At 60.7% G+C, this 14,700-nt stretch overlaps 1 protein-coding gene and 1 long non-coding RNA gene across 2 annotated transcripts in view; one reads left to right on the forward strand and one right to left on the reverse strand.

Annotated features, from left to right (window-relative positions):
- Positions 1-11,079, reverse strand: part of ZNF831 (zinc finger protein 831) — a 93,795-nt gene extending 82,716 nt beyond the window's left edge. Inside the window, exon 1 of the mRNA XM_008248825.4 lies at positions 9,895-11,079. The gene's annotated coding sequence lies outside the window, so the exon portion shown is untranslated. The remainder of the gene's footprint in view (positions 1-9,894) is intronic.
- LOC149123295 (uncharacterized) lies at positions 5,718-9,120 on the forward strand. The gene is made up of 2 exons (XR_016216476.1): positions 5,718-8,630; positions 8,853-9,120. It is a non-coding gene; the product is annotated as an uncharacterized LOC149123295 (long non-coding RNA).
- Positions 11,080-14,700: the final 3,621 nt, after the last annotated feature.

Below are 14,700 nucleotides of genomic sequence, written 5' to 3' on the forward strand. Positions count from 1 at the left end.
CCCGGGAGAGGGGCGCTGTTGGATTGTGGAAGGGTGCTGGGCCGGGTCTTTGTGACCGACTCGCTGGGGGCCCAAAGCAAGCGCCGACCCCCCAGGGCCCATGAGGGAGAGGACCGAGCCGCCACCACCTGCCTTCTCCCAGCCCTGCCGCCTTCCGAGTTTATCTTCAACCCCTGTCTTCACAGGACCCCCTCTCAGTTCATTCACCCCAGGCTACGCCCCAGCTGGTGTGATAATAATACACTTTTTGCAACATCCATTCGAATAACTCCATGATTACTGAACTTTGCACTTTTTTTTTTTTTTTTTCAGAAGAGGCTACATCAAAAGGTACCCCCAGGGCCCGCGCTGTGGTGTAGCGGGTAAAGCCGCAGCCTGGGACGCCGGCAGCCCATCCAGGCACGGTTTTGAGACTCAGCTGCTGCTTTTCCTGTTCGGCTCTCTGCTGTGGCCTGGGGAAGCAGTGGGAGACGGCCCAAGTGCTTGGGCCCCTGCACCTGCGTGGGAGACGCAGAAGCTCCTGGCTCCTGGCTCCCGTTTGGCCCAGCTCCGTGGCCATTTGGGAAGTGACCCAGTGGATGAAAGATCTCCATCTCTCTCCCTCTGCCTCTCTCCCTCTCTCTCTGTCTCTCTCTCTCTGTCTCTTCCTCTGTGTAACTCCTAGCCTGCTGGATGTGAGGACAGGAGAACGTTCGTGGTGGGATGCGCACAGAAGCCAGGCTTAGGGAGCGGGCAGGTGCCCATGTGGGTGCTTCGTCATCCGTCACACCTGGGGGGCTGCCGCAGGCCGGGCTCAGCGGGCGCAAAGAGGTGAGGATTGTTGTGCTGACCCTGCGGCTTTTCCGTAAACCTTGAGTGACTCTGAAAGTCACAAGTTTATTAAAAAGAAACCAAAACAAACAAAAAGTCCCTCTTAAGGTTAAAGAAAGAAGGTAAAAAGTGCAAAGGAAAATACAGAAATACCCCCCCCCGAGGTTTGCCTGCCTGCCTGGGGAATGGCGGCGACTGCATGGCACGGCTGCAGTTTTTCCGATGCGTTGGGCAATGGACCTGGGCTGACTTCGAGTTGGTTTCTCAGCCCCACTGGGGGAGAGAGCAGAGAGGGACACTTGGGTCACCCTCACTGGTTGCTCAGTGGGCACAGAGCGGGCAGAGCTTTGCCAAGACCGTGTCCTTCTGGGGCCGGCGCTGTGGCATAGCAGGTTAAAACAACACCTACAGTGCCGGCATCCTATATTGATGCCGGCTTGAGTCCTGGCTGCCCCACTTCTGATCCAACTCTCTGCTCTGGCCTAGGAGAGCAGTAGAAGAGGGCCCAAGTGCTTGGCCCCTGCACCCACGTGGGAGACCTGGAAGCTCCTGGCTCCTGGTTTCGGATCAGACCAGCCTTGGCTATTGCAGCCATTTGGGAAGTGAACCAGAGGATGGAAGACCTCTCTCTCTGTAACTCTGCCTTTCAAATAAATAAATAAATCTTTAAAAAGACGGTGTCCTTCTGACCCACAGGGCAGCCTCCCCAGACTGTCCCCACCTCCCCCGCTCTGACCACCACTGCCTGGTCCCTCTCCCTGTGCAGCAGGTGCTGTTGGGGAAACCAGCACCCCCAGGCCGCTTTCTGGACGGGCGCCATGGGGCCGGCTTCCTCCCCATGCGCTCACAGCCAGCATTCTCCTGGAGCCAGTGCTTCTGCAGCTGGGTGGCCCGAACCCCCGCTGAGTGACAGCGCCTGAGTGACAGCAGGAAAGCCCGCGCGGAGCAAGGCCTTGCAGCCCCTGGACACTGCATCCGGGTCTCCGAACACAGCTGCCGGCCGTTCACTCAGAGCAGCAGAAGGAAATGGCGGGGGGCACTGGGGCCATCTTGCTGGTGTCGCCCACTGTGTTTGAAGATTAATTTTTCTCAGACCCAGAAGAAAAGCTGGTTCCCCTCGTCCAACCCCAAAAGTTCCTCTTGTAAGGAGTTTGTTTTCTTAGTTGAGAAAGAGAGAGAGAGGAGTTCACCCATCCAGAGGGGCAACAAAACGGCGGGGCCAGGACCCGGCCACACCCGCCACTCGGGGGCTGGCTCGTCAGGGGCTGTGGGATGTATTTACAAAAACAATATGTTGAAGCGTTTCAATAAACAGATTAAAACACAGATTTGTGTGCTGGCCCCTGCCAGCCGCCTCTCCACGCCAGGAATACTTTTGTCCTTGTGAAACCGAACACGGACGGTGCCTCCAGCCCCAGCTCAGCCTCACGGCCCTGGTCCTGCCCTGGCCCTCCCCACATCTTCGCTTTTGCCTTCCTCGGGGGCCTCTGCCGCCTCCCGCTGGCCTGGTCTCCCAGCGTCTGTCCCTGGTGCGTGTTCTCACTGTGCACTCCCTCGACCCTCTGCGGAAGCAGGCGGAGCCCAGGTGAGAAGCTCCCGGATGGGCCTCCAAGGCCGGGGTTCGAATCTCATCCCCGCTCCTCGACGCAGCCCCAGCTCCCGAGGTCTCGCCGCTTCCTTGGTCTTTTTCTTAAACCACTCTGCTGAGGTATTTATTCAGCCCTAAGAAGGAAATCCCACCTTTGCAAGGGCGAGGATGGGCCTGGAGGACATTGCGCTTACAACTGAGACAAGGGAGCCAGACACAGAAGGACGCCCACTGCCCGGCCGCCCCGCCCCGGGAAGCCGCTCTAGGAGCACAGAGCAGACGGTGGCGTCCGGGGCTCGGGGGAGGTGAGCGTCGGGGGTCCTGAGTTCTCCTTACACGAGAGGACGCGGTGGAGACCCCTCGGCAGTGGGCAGCAACGCACTGCACACCCACAGGGGGTCTCCCCAGCTCGAGGGTCCTGCTGCCCTGTGCCCATTCCCCACCACTGCAGGGGACAGCGTGTTTCAGTGACAGCTGCAGAGCGGCGGCCTCTCCCGGGACCCTGCCCTCCCTGGAGCTGCAGACGGAAACTCTTTTCCCAGCACCCGGCAAGTGCTTGGGAAGCAGCTGACAACCGAAGCCCCTGCAGCACTGGGACAGCAAAGGCGGCTGCGGCTCAGCCAAAGAAAGAGCCCGGCCGTGTGACGTGGCCGGCACGTCACTGCCTCCGAGACCGCGTCGGCCAGAGCCTGCTCCCGCCCTGTCCTTGACCTGCTGGGCTTCAGCTAGATGGGCCCCCACCCTCTCACCCTTCCTAGGGCGAGCTGACGGGGTGGCCCTGGGGACAGTCAAATGCGTCCTCCCAGCCTCGCAATCAGGTCTTGGCCACGGAGGCCTGGGCTGTCCGGGCAACGTCCAGCACAATTAAGCCTTGTGCGCCTTGGCGCTCGCCCCCCCTCCCCGCCCCGCCCCGAACATCAGCTTCCTGCCAAGCCTCCTGCTCCCCGAGGATCCACCCCCTGAGGAGGCCCCAGCCCAGGGAGGAGGACCAAGCAGAAACCAGGCGCTGACCTTCAGCAAAGTCAGGTGGTGGGGCTCCGGCACGCTTCCCATCTTGTGGACTCCTTCCTGCTCCCTTTGGGTCCAGCCCCGCGGGACCTGGCTCAGACGGAGGCCACTCAGAGCCTCAGGGCTGGGAGCCAACACACATGGTCTCTGAAGCAGGAGCAGTAGGGAGCCAAGTGGGACACTGAGGTCAGGAACCAGGGCTTTGAGGGACGCCGTGTGCGTGGTGAGTGGAGGATGGCGGCGGTAGCCATCAGGTTGAACACGCCACAGCCGGCGCAGGCTCGGGCACCTGCTCCACCCTGGTCACTTGCAAAGCCATTCTCCACCGTCATCACGGGGGGGGGGGGGTGCCAACACAGCGTTACATCCGTGCATCCCCGCTCTGGTTAAGGCGCTGGCCCTGCTGCCTGGAGACATGGAGATGGCCATGGTTGTGAGGCCCACGTGCACCAGCCCCGCCCGCCTTCCCAGGTCCTTTCCCAGGCTCACTGCTGGTTGCCTGCAGCTCCGCCGCACACTGGCCATCCAGCTCCTTAAACTCCTACCCACGGCAGGGTCCCCAAGGAGCCGGGCGCAAGGCCTGAAATGTGCTCCCCACGCCTCACTGCCTCCGACCGAGCTTTCAGCTCAGCGTCTGCTCCCTGATCAGGTCAGATTCTAGTTGGAGCAAGCAAGTAGGCGTGTGATCCCTTACCTACTGACGCGACCTCCACGGAGCCATTTCCACCTGTCAGCCAGCTCTGAGCCCATGGCCAGGCAGGGATGGAGGGAGGGTAGACAGAGGGATGGGCGGTAGATGGGCGCAGGGATGGAGGGAGGGTGGACAGAGGGATGGGCGGTAGATGGGCGCAGGGATGGAGGGAACTCCAATCAAACTGAACGTCCCGTGGATTCTCCGGCACACGTCGCCTGTGCTGTTCCCTCCACCTGCAAGCCCCTTTCTTCCCGTCGTCTACACACCCGACAGCTACCCACCCACCAAGGTAACCCCCAAATCCCTCATCCTCAACAAAGGCCTCCAGGAATGGCCCAGGTGGAAGTGACATCTCGCCTCCACCCTGAGCGTCCTCGGGGACACTTCTTCGGTGGTCTTCACCCCTCTCGTGCTGAGGTGGAGTTAGCTCGGGCCACGGGGGAGTGCTGTACCTTGTTGTATTACTGTCGCCCTTATAGCCCCTCAGACACTACCTGATCCACAGCAACGACTTCTAATCACTCGCATTGATGGGGCCGGGCGGCCACAGGCCAGCGAAGCCCATGGGCTGGGCTGAGGGACAGCACTGTTCCGGCACAAGCTGTCTAGGAGATGAGAAAAGGGGGTGATGGTGGCGCAGCAGCTTGCCCCAGGCCGGTCAGCCAGCGACCAGGACGAGCTGACCCCTGACCTGCGTGCTCAACCATTGAAGAGAGCCCTCACCTCCTCGCATACTGCCAGAGGGAGGAGCCAGCAGCCACCCCCATGAGCGCTCCCCGGCCTCTGCCTCCACATCCCCCAACACAAGGGCTTCTGTTGGCACCAACAGTCGGAGGCCAAACCGACGAACTCCAAGAGCACAAATCCAAAACACCGTTAGTAAAACCACAAATCTCTGTAAAGGACTTTCCAGAATCATGCTCCCCACCAGGAGATCCAGCCCTGGGTCCTGGGGTCTCCTGCTACCCTTGCTAACCCAGCTGTGGTCCACCCCATTGGCCACAGAGCACGGGCGCTCACTGGGGCTCAGGGTCCTACTGTTTGTGGGACGCTTCCCTGTCCTGAGCCACAATGCACTCGCCTGTCCAGCGGGGGCTTCCACAGCCCCTGGCACTTGGGAGAATCAGGTGCCAGGTGCTGGCCCAGGGCCAGGTAAGTAAGGGCTAAGGGCCATGTCACTGTGGCTCCTTGGCGTCTTCTCCCAGGTCTCAAGTCTGCAGGCATCCAAGCAGGAGGCTGCCCAGAGAAGAGGGGGGGAGATGCCAATTTTCAAGCGAGGTTATCCCAGGAGCCAGGAGCCGTGTGGCTTGCTGGGAATACACAGATCCTGGTGGCAGGTCACGCACACATCAACACGCCCCACCGCCTCACGCATCCACCTCCGCACAGCCCCTCACGTCCTCAGCCACGCCCAGCGAGTGAACACGTGTGTGCACGTGCCCCAGCCCACGTGCATGGGGAACATGGGCCACCCAGGGGCCCACAGCGATTTGCCCAGTACCCCTGCCCCTGACGGCTATGGGCTGTGCTCCTGGGTCTCCCATGCAGGTAGGTGAGTCTGCCAAGCGGGCCGAGTGTATTTGCATATGATTTGCATGTGTTGACAAGGCCGTTCCCGTCTCTGCGCAGAGCACTTCCAAGCTAACCTGTTATTACTGTTCCTCCGAAGCTCACGCTCACCCACCCACTGCTGCGAGTACTATGCGCAGACAGGCCAGGCGTTGACGGAGCTTTCTCCTCCTGTGGGGGGGGGGGGGGCAGCCCCACGGGGAATGCCACGCACCTCACGTGCCAGCGCGGGCCTGGGGCTGGGGGCGGCTGCGCTGGAGGGGCAGAAATCAAGTTTGGACCTGACAACGTCTTCAGCCTCGCGGTGGGCTCCTGGCTGCCTTGACTTAAAAAAGTGGAGAACCAGGGGCTGGCCCTGTGGCGCAGCAGGTAAAGCCGCTACCTGCAGCGCCGGCATCCCATAGGGGCGCTGGTTCAAATCCCAGCTGCTGCACTTCAGACCCGGCTCCCTGTTAATGGCCTGGGAAAGCAGTGGAAGATGGCCCGAGTCTCCCCTGCACCCATGTGGGAGACCCGGAGGAAGCTCCTGGCTCCTGGCTTCTGATCGGCCCCGCTCCAGTGGTTGTGGCCATTTGGGGGAGTGAACCAGCCAGTGGAAGACCTCTCTCTCTCTCGCTCTCTCTCTGCCCCTCTGTATCACTACCTTTCAAATAAATAAATAAATCTTTAAAAAAGTGGAGGACGGCTGGGTGGGCCTGCATTTCGAAGCAGCCGTGAGTGCTGAGGGTGGCCTGTGTGGACGCTGGGACGTGCTTACGACACAAGAGAGCACACTGTTTGCCCGAAACTCCAACTTCAGTCGGGCATCCTGTGTTTTCTGTGACAAGCCTACCTGGGCCCCGAGGCCTGCTGGCTTCTATTCTGTTAACATCCTGTTTTCTGGCACCTTTCACCTGAGCGGGGGGGACGCAGCCTCTGTTTCCTAAGTGTCCAGCTTCCCAGTCTAGGAGAGGAAGGGAGGCCAGAGGTTGGGCGCGAGGCAAGCTGAGAACTGCTGAGCCGGGCGAGGGAGAGCGCGCGCGAGGGGGCAGAACATGTGTTTCCTAACGGACACATCGGGAGGCTGTGCCCCTGGGTCTCTGCGAGGAGCCCTGGCTGTCACCACGAACGTGAGGCCGCGTTTCCTGTGCTGAAGGCTATGTGTGTTTTCATCAACAGCCTGTTTCTAGGGCTCCTGTCCGGATGCGAGGCCCCTGGCGGGTCACAGAGGAAGAGGCAAGGCAGGCAGGGGGGCCTGTGGGCTGCCCCGTGCTGGGGCTGCAGTGGAGGTCCAGCCCTTGGGGTCCCCCAAAGGGAAGAGCACCCCCAGGCCTTGGCTCAGCTTCCCTGCTCCATGCCAGTCCCCCGAAACCCTATGCAGTATGACAGCCGGGCCCTGCCAGATTCCTTCCTGGCGCCAGGGGGCCCTGCCTGGGATGCTTAGAGCTCAGACAGATACAAGTTCAAGTCCCAGTTCCCCGAATCATCAGCCTCCATCTCAAAGGCACCAGGCTTGGGCAGCGGGGTGTGTGGTGATGACTCCCAGGAAGGACTCCCCTCCGTGCTCAAGGACTCTGGGCCGAGCACAAGACCCCACGGGGGGCACGCGTGCTGCTGGAGTAGGCGGGGGCTTCAGTCTCGGCACTCGAGGTGCACTTGCGCCTCCTCCAGGAGTGGCCACTTCCTTGAAGACTGAGGGTGTCGGGAAGGAGGGAGGGCGCATCTCATTCCGTAGTGAGATCAATGGTGACGGTATGTGGTGCAAGGCAACCTATCAGTGAAGTAAAATGCATGAGGCTCTGCTTCCTCCCCTGTAAAATGGAGATGAGGAGGGCGTTGGCTGCACGGGGCAAGGATGACCCTGCGTGGTGCAGGTGAGGCCCTTGCTCGGCCCGGCACAGGCCCCAGAAGGCTCTTCCGTCATCAGGACCTTAATTATCCTGGAGTTGCGGCCCAGGGATGAAGACCGCATCCCTGCTCACCACACCTGCGCACGCACAGGGAAATCACAGGCAGCCCAAGGAGTCTGAGGCTGGGCCCACAGGAAACAGGTGGGTTTCCAGGTGATTTCCTAACGCAGCTCCTGGGCGGGTCTCAAACGAGGGTCAAGGGGCTGGAAAGCCACAGCTCGCCTGACCTGCCGCGTGGGCACCCATCCTCTACACCTGTGGCCATCGGTGCGGCCCCCCGGGAGGCACCAGAGACCCTCATCAGCGATGGAGACCTCATCCACTGGCTTCGTCCCTCCGGCTCAGAACACCCCAGCTGCACCTGCTCTTACCAGCCACGCTTGGGTGAGAGAGGCAGCGAGCAGTGCCCGAGGCGTGTGGCTACACTTCGGGCCGGGATTCCTCCCAGACCCCGGGGGCTGAGAGAGGTGGGCTTGGGGCCTCTGAAGCAGGTGTCAGTGTGAGGGGGGGCGGAGCCGCTTGGGCATCGTCCCCTGCAGGTGCTTTCTCAGGAACTTTAGAAACACAGCCGTGGTGCTGTCCCTGGAGAGGCCGAAACCGGACTTTTCCCATGGCCACCAGAGCTCCTCCGAGGGGCCCACTCTGCCGAGGTCCCGCATGGCCATGTCTTGGAGGGACCCACCCTGAGTGATAGATGGACTAATCGAAGACTACAGAGTGGCGCAGAAAGGTGAGGGGTGATTGGCTGGCTCATCTGACTAGGATGGAAGAGCCGTGCCGACTGCTTCCGGAGGGGAAGGAGAGCCTGTGCTAGTTAGGGTGATGGTGGATTCTCACTTCCGTTCTTTCCATCGACCTAAGAGCACCAGCTGACCACCTCCTGGCCTTCCAGCTCTCGCAGGGGCTGGCCCCCTCCTCAACCTGAGCTCCCACACGCCCGCATTGAGACGACTCTTCACACCGACAAACTCGCCTCCGAGGTGGGAACGGCTGTCTCGGGGTAGCAAGCCTCCCACACAGGGGCAGCCAACACCCAGCCTCGCCATCACACCACCAAGGAGCCCCTGCCGAGGTCTGATCCTTTGTCCAACGCCACTGGAAGCGGCTCTGCTCGGTCCATAGCAGCCCTGGTGGGAGACGGGGGTGTCCTCTTCTCTCTTGGGGTGGTAGGCTTGCCCCAAAGACTTCTTTATTGTAATCTATGATCCAACATCTTTTTCCCCCCAATTTCAGCTTGTACAGCCTTTCCTTTTTGAAAAACAAAGCCTAACAATTGCAATTCTCCCGTGGCCAGGGGCCAGGCATCCAAGGGCTGGAGCCAGCAGATCAGCGGATACACCGGAGAGGACAAGGTCAGAGAGCAGAACATCTGGACACGTGTTTGTGTCGGACGCAGACCCCGGCGGACCAGAGAGCGCCCAGACCTGAGCGTGGGCACCGCCAGGCTGAACGCCACCCCACGGCCCCTGCGAACCTGCGCAGGAAACACGCCTGTGACATTAATTAATGCCAGGCAAAATGGAACAGCAGATCTTGGAAACTAAAAATAGATCTTTGCCAACTGATTCATCCCTGACTGCACAGACCGGGAGCTTCTCCCTCTGCTTCTCGGCTCCGCGTCCGTGACGTCCCGGCCTTTCTCCTCCTCTCCATCTTGGCTGTTTTGGCTTTTCTCCCTCTCCGGCTAAGCGGTGCCCCCACTCGGCTACCCTCCGACCCACAAACCTGCTTAACAAGCAAGGAAAGCAAGTCTCTTCCTGGCTCCCAGGTTGGAAGCCCTGCAGTTTGTACCTAATATTTTCCATGCGGATGTCTCTGCCTGTTGCGTCACACACACACGGTTCTATAGCGTGTTTCCGATTGCAGACCCTTCTATTTTAGACTTTGTTGATTTCTGCGAGGAAGGAAGCCTACTTCATACAGATTAGCTGGGTAGCTGGGTCTGATTGCTTCTGATTGCCGGGCTTAGGGCCACTGGGAGAGCAGGTTTCCCAAAGCCCCTTGGCTGGGGCGGCCACTCCCTACAGACCCCCCCGGAGTGTGGGTCTCTGCTCACTCCAGGCAGGGAGGGCCAGGGCAAGCCCGAGCCAGATCACACCTTTCGCCTCCGGGCCGGGAGGCTGTGCTGGGAGGTGGAGGGGAGCTCTGGAGCCCCCGGGCGCCGCAGCTCTCTCAGGGCTGTGAGTGGGGGCTCGTGTCAGGGACAAACGGGTGTGCTTCAAAGGGAGCCTCCATCATGTTTGCCTGGCAGCAGCCCGGCTGGGGGCTGAGGTCCCTTCACCTGGCCTTGCCTCCCGACCTCAGGTGCACAAGGAAATCACAAAGGCCTCTCTCACCTTTCGGAGGTCAGTCCGCGGGCGGGCGGGGGCTGCCGCACTCTCCCCAAAGCCGGAGGCTCCGATGAGGTAGCAGTGTTCTCTCTGCTGGTCCCATCTCTGCCTTTGCTGCTCTTTATGCCTCCTCTAGAGAAAATCGAGGGCTGGAGGTTTAAAAAAAGAAAAAGTGTGTGTGTGGAGGGGTGGGTGTCGGGGGTGCTGGGGCGGCGGGGTGGGGCGGGCGGCAGGGGCCATGGGCGTAGGGAGCAGCCCGCCCAGGCGCGGCTTGGGGTTTGATGGCCGACGCTGGTGCGGTGGTTTGCCTGCTGGAGCTCAGTGCCACGGCAGCTCCGTGCGTGGGCGGCGGCAGCTACACGGCTGGGTTTCAAACCATTACAGTGAACATTTGCAAACAGATAAAAAAACAAAACCATCCGGTACAAATGGAAACTTCTGTTTTCCTTTCTCTTTCCGCACTCTTTCTCCTTTGACTCTCCTCTGGGGTTCTGCAGGAGCAGGGTGGGGGCGGGCATCTCTCCCTCGGGGCTCCCCCGCCCCATCTTTCTCAGCCTCACGTGGCCGTGGCTGCCGCCATGGCCAGGCAGGTCGGGTCTGCAAGACTGGCCCCACAGCTTTGGGGGCATCCGGTCATCAGCGAGACCCCAGGGCACTTGCTCAGAGTCCAGCCACCAGCAGCCGTGAGGACGAAGGGCGTCCGGCGTCCACATCTGAGGATCGCTGCTCCTCTCTGCTTCCCCGGCTGCCTTAGAACTGGCCAGCCGGAGCCGCGTGAGGCACCCGTTCCCATGTGAGCCACACTTTTCCTGAAGAACGTTCTGGGCACAGTGGGATGAGACACTCCCCAAACAGAAAAGGGACCCTGGCCGGCGCCGCGGCTCACTAGGCTAATCCTCCGCCTAGCGGCGCCGGCACACCGGGTTCTAGTCCCGGTCGGGGCGCCGGATTCTGTCCCGGTTGCCCCTCTTCCAGGCCAGCCCTCTGCTGTGGCCCGGGAGTGCAGTGGAGGATGGCCCAGGTGCTTGGGCCCTGCACCCCATGGGAGACCAGGAAAAGCACCTGGCTCCTGGCTCCTGCCATCGGATCGGTGCGGTGCGCCGGCCGCAGCGCGCCGGCCGCGGCGGCCATTGGAGGGTGAACCAACGGCAAAAGGAAGACCTTTCTCTCTGTCTCTCTCTCACTGTCCACTCTGCCTGTCAAAAAAAAAAAAAAAAAGAAAAGAAAAGAAAAGGGACCCTGTGCTCTGATCCCTGGGGAACGGGGGCCTCCTGGCTTTGCATGGTCACAGGGCTCGGAACCCACGGGTGAAGGCTCTGAGAAGTCCTGCGGTGCAGAACCTCAAATTTGCTCCAGAGCCGACACTTCCGAACGTGTAAGAGCTCAGACGACGGGGATGCCGTCCCCCAGAACAGCACCCCCCCACCCCACCTTCCAGCCCCCACCCCAGTGGGAACTTGACCCAGATCTACTCGTTCATCCAGAGAGCAAGAGAAGACAAGAAAAGACAGAGCCTAGGAACGGGGCAGGGCCAAGTTCACCATCTCAGGACCTCTCGGCTTGGTGGTAACCAGAATGGCTGCCAGTGAACTTGAGGCTGTGGGCTTGGCTCCCGCACAGAACAGGAACAGGATCAGGGTTCGAACACTTTCTCGGGGCTGGGGGCAGCCGTCGGTCTCTCCCGCCCCCGTGGTCTCCTTCCCACGCCTCCAGCCCAGGGATGACACAAAAACAGTCCCCAGGGCCAGTGTGGGACAGAGTCCCTGGGCCTCCCTGCGTGGACCCCTGGTGGACACCACACAAGTCAGGTAAGGAGCTGCACCCCACACTGGAAGGCCTAGGTTCGATTCCTGGCTCCGGCTCCTGACTCCGGTTTCCCAGTAATGGGCACCCTGGGAGGCAGGAGGGGTGGCTCAAGTCCTTGGGATCCTGCCAGCCATGCGGCAGACCTGCGAGTCCCCAGCTCCAGGCTCCCGCCCCAGCCCAGAAACTGCTGTTGCAGACGTTTGGGGAGTGAACCGTGGATGGAGATTAGGAGATTCTCTCTCTCTCTCTCTCTCTCTCTCTCTCTCTCTGTCTCTGTCTCTTTCTCCCCTCCCTCTCAGATCTTTTGAGAAACTCAGATGAGGTGTCAGAACCTGTCCCCCAGGGTATGACCCAGGCCGCCGCAGAGCAGAAGCGTGAACCACAGAGACTCCAAGAGACAGGCTTGCTGGGAAGAGGGCGCCCGTGCTGAGGAGGCAGGGGGCGACACGGGACACAAGCGAGGAAGGACGGTGCCTCCCTGGGCTTGGGGGCTCCCCTGGGCTGAGACCCCAGCTTTGCATCACACCAGCAGCAGGCCTGGGCAAGCCGGTCCTGAGGGCAGTCACATCCGGCTGATCTCAGCCAAGAGTGATTCTGCCCCCAGGGGACACTGGGTCACTTCTGGGGACAGTTTGCATCCTCACCACCAGGGAATGCTAATCCGCATCTGGCTGGCCGAGCCGGGTGGTGCTGACAAGTGGGACAGCCCCAGATGTCAGAGGCACAGGGAGGGGCCCAGGAGCCTGCTCCAAGCACAGGGCCCTGCAGGGTCCTTGGGTGGGGCTCGGGTGGGACCCCGCAGGTGAGGCTGTGCATGCACCGCGGGCGGCCGCTACGTTTGCTCAAGCAGAGGTTTCCTTACGTTGAAATGACTTTGACTTTCTTGTTGGGTGACAAGTGGGAAACAGATGGGGCACAGAGCAGAAAAACACCCACTTCAGACCGCAGAGGGAGCGCCAGCTGGCCTTAGAAGCCCCAAGTCACAAGATTTTTTTTTTTTTTTAATAAAAGGAAAGAAATGGCCGGTGCTGCAGCTCACTAGGCTAATCCTCCGCCTTGCGGCGCCAGCGCCCCAGGTTCTAGTCCCGGTCGGGGCCCCGGATTCTGTCCCAGTTGCTCCTCTTCCAGGCCAGCTCTGTGCTGTGGCCCGGGAGGGCAGTGGAGGATGGCCCAAGTGCTTGGGCCCTGCACCCACATGGGAGACCAGGAGAGGCACCTGGCTCCTGGCTTCAGGTCAGCGCAGCACACCAGCCACAACACACCGGCTGTAGCAGCCACTTGGGGGGTGAAGCAATGGAAAAAGGAAGACCTTTCTCTCTGTCTCTCTCTCTCACTGTCTAACTCTGCCTGTCAAAATAAATAAATAGATAAATAAAAATAAAGGGAAGAAATGTTGGACACTGTGCGCCGCATGTGAGCAGGGGCACCGTTGGGCAGGGGCTCGCTGCAATTCGAGCGTCTTACAGACTCCATCAAAGGGCGTGAGCAAGGCGGGCCCTGCTGTGGCCCCTCCCTCTGAAGGAGGCCCCCGCAGTGCTGGCCACGTGAGTGTGTCCGCCCGGGTGGGGACTTCCTTCCCCAGAAAGCTGCGGCCCGGCTGCGATGCAGTCCTCAGCACTAGCAGGTTTCTCGAGGCGCGAGAACAGCAGGCGGAGGTCCAGCCCAGACCCAACACGGCAGCCGACTGCCCGCCCCACAGGAGGCAGCCTGGCCCACTGGCCGTGTCCCGTCCCTGCCCCTGCTCCCCCGCAGGACCGCAAGACACAAGCGTCCAGGGAATGGTCTCTGTCTCTGCAGGGGCAAATCCTAGCTGGTCAGGGAGGGCCAGGGCCAGCGCAGGCGCCGTGTGCGGATCCAGCACGCCGACCGCCAGGCCCCAAAGAGCAGGTTCCTTACTCAGCCTGGGAACTGGGCCCACGGGACCCGACACAAACTTCCTCTGAACATCAGTGCAAACCCAGCCTGCCGCCCCCACTCCGGTGCCTTCGCGTGCACCTGTCACTGACTCACAGGACAGGCTGCTGTCCCGTATGTGAGCACCTGCCGGGACAGAATTTAGCAAGGCCTCTGGAATAAAACAGTATAGAAAAGGGGGCCAGCATTGTGCACAGTGTGCTAAGCCACCACCTGGGTTGCCAGCATCGCATATGGGTGCCGGTTCATGTCTCAGCTGCTCCACTTCCGATTCAGCTCCCTGCTAATGCACCTGGGAGAGCAGCAGACGATGGGCCAAGTGCTTGGGCCCCTGCACCCATGTAGGAGACTGGGATGAAGCTCCTGGCTCCTGGCCTCAACCTGGTCCAGTCCTGGCCATTGTGGCTATTTGGGGAATGAACCAGCAGATGGAAGACCTCTCTCTATAACTCTGCCTTTCAAATAAATTAATCTTGACCGAAGAAAGAAAGAAGAAAAGAAGAAAAGAAGAAAAGAAGGAAGGAAGGAAGGAAGGAAGTCAGTCACAGGCCCTGCCCCCAGAATTCATGGTCAGTTGGGGTTAAAAAAGAATCTGATTCATTGACTGACAATCCGCACCTCTCTGGTGTGCTGGCAGGTAAATACCACATCGTGTCAGGGCGGGCACTTGGCCCTGCAGGTAAGACGCTCACAGCCCCCATCACGGCCTGAGTCCCACGCCCTTCTCCGTGTCCCGGTCCAGCTCCCTGCGAGTGCAGACCCCGGGAGGCATCAAGCATGGCTCGAGCAGTTGGGGCCCTGCCAGCCGCCTCGGAGACCCAGACTGTCCCCAGCTCCGCCTGCGGACTTGGCCAAGCCCCGACTGGCTACTGTGTGCATTTAGGGAACGAAGCAGAGGATGGGACTCTGTCTCTCCACCTCTCACATACATAGACAAAAAATTCAAACACGCACTGAACTCGGAACAGCACTATTGAACTCCAGCCCTGCCAGTCATGCCATGGAAAACCTCCACACCCAAAGCACCCGCCTGTGTACGAGGGCTAGGAAGGGCCGGGGGTCTAGAGCCCGCGGCTGTTGCTGGCTGAACTG

The sequence above is a fragment of the Oryctolagus cuniculus genome, chromosome 11 (genome assembly GCF_051225735.1).
Source record: "Oryctolagus cuniculus isolate XC-2025 breed Fujian yellow rabbit chromosome 11, ASM5122573v1, whole genome shotgun sequence".
Classification (NCBI taxonomy): Eukaryota; Metazoa; Chordata; class Mammalia; order Lagomorpha; family Leporidae; genus Oryctolagus; species Oryctolagus cuniculus.